The 4,662-nt window shown below is 41.7% G+C and overlaps 1 long non-coding RNA gene across 1 annotated transcript; it reads right to left on the reverse strand.

Moving 5' to 3' along the window:
• Nucleotides 1–877: 877 nt before the first annotated feature.
• Nucleotides 878–4,022, reverse strand: LOC123104756 (uncharacterized). The gene is made up of 2 exons (XR_006450507.1): nt 3,452–4,022; nt 878–1,124 (listed from the first exon to the last, which is right to left on the reverse strand). It is a non-coding gene; the product is annotated as an uncharacterized lncRNA (long non-coding RNA).
• Between the last annotated feature and the right edge of the window lie 640 nt (nt 4,023–4,662).

Here is a 4,662-nt window from a genome sequence, read left to right on the forward strand (position 1 = left end):
AAAAAAAGTGTTTTCAAATTTGAAAACTAATGGCATTAACAAAAAGTTTATAATTTTTCTAAAACTAAAAACATAATGAATTAAAAAATAATGCAAAAAAATAACACAGAAAACAAAACAAAAAACTGGAAAAAAATAAAAATAGCAACAATAAGTATTTTGTTGTAAGTAGAAACAAAATAAAATAAATAAAGCAACAAAAAAAAGTGCCACCTACTGGGCCCCCACGGCCTGAATACGACTAGAAACCCATCCATGGGCCAGGATTCAGGCCCGTAGGGATGCCCAGTAGGCCCACAGGCATAGAAGTGACAATTAGGCCTGTAAGCCTGCAATGGAGAGGAGCTCGAGAGGGGTGCGACAGTGGGGCTTATAAACCACTGCGCACCCCTCTCAACTAGCACTACACAAAATCTATTAATCCATGACAGTTTCAATCGTCACAGGATTGTGGAAAACCATCATGGATGGGTATGCATGACGGACTCTAAATCTGTCATGTATATCGCGTCATAATTGTCAACATGGCCTGCATGACAGATTTTTTACCGTCACCGACTTGCCCTAGGCCCGTCCAGGCCCGGACCTTTGTGACGGACCTTTCCGTCATGGATATACATGACATGGCAACTGATGTGGCATCATGGTCGGTCTGACTTGGCGGCCCAACAATATAGCCCAATTTATCTTTCTACAAATATTTAGGCCCACGATGTCCATTATTTATTGGACCTTCAACCATTTTTTCATTACTTTAATATTATTTTCGGTTTGCCTTTTATACACATTTATTATACTTGGACGGTCTAGATCATTATTATCCTTGGCCTGTTCAGACCCATCGTCGGCCCAAGTTGCCAATATTTGATCCACACAAAAAAGTAAAGAATCTCCATTTAGCAAAGAAAAACAATTATATAGTGCACAAATACGGATTTACAACTACAAAATTCATATCACCATAACAGATTACAATTACATATCACAATCACACTGGAGGTCTAGATACTTCATACATATAATCTGTGTTGTTCCTTGCCTGTAGTATCATTTGTTCCATCCCAAGTGGAGTTACCCTTCTAAACTAAACTCGAGTGTAATATCTTCTGTTCTACCTCAATTACCTACAAAAGAATAGCAGAAAACAAATTGTGAGAACTATTAGCGTGAGGAATAATTTATGTGAAACATTCACCCAAACATTTATTTAAAATGATAGTGATTAGCTCGCCCACAATAAAATGACAGGAACAAGGAACAATATACAGCAACATCAAATTCTTCAGTCAACATGCCCATTTTTAGCAGCAAGCAAACAAGAATTTTGGCATGCAAAAAGAACACATATGCTTGTCTTAGTATCACAGAAAGAAATCAAATTTGAATATTAGTAGTGAGATGGTTGGTGGAATATCTATCCTAGCAAATTAGAGCACAAGTCAGTTGATATGTGGCTAGTACAAATCTTTCCTGGGACATTTGAAAGAAATGTCCTATTGAAACAAAGAACATGAAATGATTAAACATGTACATTTCAGTCAATATGTCTATTGAGATATCTATCTATACTACTATATAGTGTACAAGTTTTAAACTTGCGAATTTCAAGGCCAAAAAGAAAAGTGAGTCATTGATAGTATCCATCGAACAGCTCAAAATGGTGGGATTCACAGCTACATTAGTGGCTATAGTACAAACGAAGGCACTACTAATTTCTAGAACCATCGTATCAGCCAACATAGGAAAAGTTCACTTATGTATGAGATTATCCGTTCATGCATAGCTGGTCACGGCACACGCACTGACAGCCAGACCGCGACTGTCCGCGGCATTGCACACTAATGTATCTCATCAATGAGATTTGGAAGCTCTCAGTGAAGCTTTTTTAAGATGGCTACAGTGCAAGATACTAATTCTAAATATGTGAAACTTTACATACAAATCAGAATGGCTTCAACAATGGACTCAATGAAGCCATACATGCAAGAAGGTGTTGTATTTGAAGGGTAAGATTTGAATCCATCAATTGAACCCTGCACGTGTTGTGCATGTACCCGCCTACTAGTATATATAATATTTCACTTAACCACTACATAAAATGAAAGATATAGATTGAACCATAATCCAGAGCAATAGTATTTGGTACAAAATGTTTTCCTTAAAAGGCCAACAACTCAATGAACACACAGGTAAAAAGTAGGACCAGGAACAACTCTACTGACGATGTAGTGAAAGCAAAAGACTCGGTTCAAATAAACACAAATAATGGTTTAAATGATTTTGGTTCCCAGGTTAGTTAATTAACTCAGGGGCAGAGCCAATTTACTTTTGGCTAAAAGTTGTTGATTGGTTGCTTGAATGAATGTAACTCTATCATGTGCATGGGAAATACTCTGATGTACATTGCCCTTCGTGGTGTCAGTACATCTGCTATAAATTAAACTTCACCTCTAAGACTAAGAGGCCCCGTGCACATTCAGAATCTCAAACTGAATTCTGCACTATGAGGTTGATACTTTTTTGAGTTGCTTGGCTCAACTTTTATGATCTCTATCATTGTTTGTAGCTCTGTTAGAGTTATGTTGCCAGTTGTGTCTAGAGTCGCTGTATAAATAACACTAATTACTTTTTAAACAAATAATTTGGTATGTTCATAGTTTAGAATGACTAAGCACTGTTAGATACGGTGCTTGCACACTGTTGCCTTTTACGTACGAGATTAAGAAGTGCACTTTTCACTTGTCCCAAAATGTGCTGTAACTAACTGCTAGAAGGTTAATTTTACATAAAAAAAGTATCATTTGGTTGCTATCTACATACACTTCCAGCTAGATAATTTTAGCAGAGGCTCTTGGGAGCTACATATTGTTATTATCTATTATTTGTCTAAAAGTATTTTTTATCTATAGATACAATCTGCAGAGACAGTCTGTTTATGAGTGCTACCTGTTCGAGCCACTACTTTTTTTGATCATTGGCTAAGATATCAATAGTGATACACTGAAATAACTCCTCCAGATTCTACTATTTCTCTGATAGTCTAATTGAGGATTAGTTTCAGTCTGTCTGCTTAGATTACTCAATAGTTGTACTTTCAGCATACCATTTTTTCAGTTTCATATATACTCTACATCATATTTTGATACATATCGTTGACGTATATCTGTAAAGTAAATTGACACATAGAAACAAAACCCGACCTTGGAAACTATGTAAGCACCCCACATATATTCGTTACTAATACATGTTCATGAAGAAAAGATGTAAATATATACATTGAAAAAAGATCAGTCACATCAACATTTATGCAAAATGCAAAACGTAATACATCATCTTGCTATCTTTCCAAAACAATTATTCCCTGCCACAAAAGTTACTTCACTGCAAAGCACTATCCTGGCATCCTATATGGATAATTATTCAACTAATTTGGAGCGAAAAGAGTTCTCACCTTCACAACAAGTGGTCCGGCGAGGTCACCTGTGGCGATGCAAACAAGGCCAAGGAGAGTGCTGAATAAAACAGTGGCCAACCCCTTCTCTCCTAGTGCGGATTGTGAAGAAGACCGGAGCATCGGGGCAGCCGTCCTTGGTCCTGGACAACGAGTAGGCGACAACGTCCATCTCACCGACCTCAACAACCTTCCTCATGACCACCGCCTCCATGACGACGAGCCGGGGGCTGACCTTGACGCGGATGCGGGAGCACCGCTACGGGCCTGTGTGCCCCCATCGCGGATCTGAGAGGCTTCAGAGGGGGAGAGTGTGGGGGCGGTGGAGGAGCGACAGAGGGTGGGAGACGGAGGTGGAGCGGGGTATGGTTGGGGCGGCGGCGCGGGAGATCGAGGGGGCGGCAGCTGCGCATGGAGGGAGGCTTGGCATGGATCTGAATCGGGAGCACAGATGGAGAGGAGGCGGCGGCTGTGGGTGGAGGTGGAGGTGGATTAGGGTTTCCGCGGTCTGGGGGAGAGGCGCGAGGCCGTGGCCTCTCGGGCTGGTGGGCTATGGAGATAAATGGGTTGGCTCCCAATAATTTTAAATCCCCGTGTCGACGACTTGAATGTTTTCTCCTCCGCGCGCTTCCTGTTTCAGACTTTGCCGCGTACATGACTTGTTTTTCCTTCGCGCGTTTTGCTTTAGGCTGTTTCATACTTTGATGTCTTTTCCCTTGGGTGTCGTCTGGTACTAGACCTGATTCATGTTGGGCCCTTGTGTTTGTATGCTACATAAGTCTATTCGTTCAGTTTGGAGCCACATTATGACTATGCCACATTAGTAGGAGCAATTCGAGACGGCCCGGATGGTGTATGAAGGGGGAAAAGCTAGGCCCGGTTGGTCTATCCGTGACGGTTTTCGTGACGGTACCTCCAGATCCGTCATGAAGGGGCTACGGTTTTTGGGCCCAAACACGTATTGCTAGTCGGTGATGGTTTCCATGACGGATTGCCAGAACGTCACCAGGAATCCGTCACGGATTAACAGGTTTCTTGTAGTGTAGCGAGGTGGGACTAAACTTTCGACGTGGGCGCAGCAGCACAAGGCCTTTGGTCCCGGTTGGTGGCACCAACCGGGACTAAAGGGGCATCGGTACCGGTTCGTGGCACCAACCGGGACCAATGCCCCCCCTTTAGTTTTGGTTGGTGCCACCAACCGGGACCAAAGG

Source organism: Triticum aestivum, chromosome 5A, assembly GCF_018294505.1.
Source record: "Triticum aestivum cultivar Chinese Spring chromosome 5A, IWGSC CS RefSeq v2.1, whole genome shotgun sequence".
NCBI lineage: Eukaryota > Viridiplantae > Streptophyta > Magnoliopsida > Poales > Poaceae > Triticum > Triticum aestivum.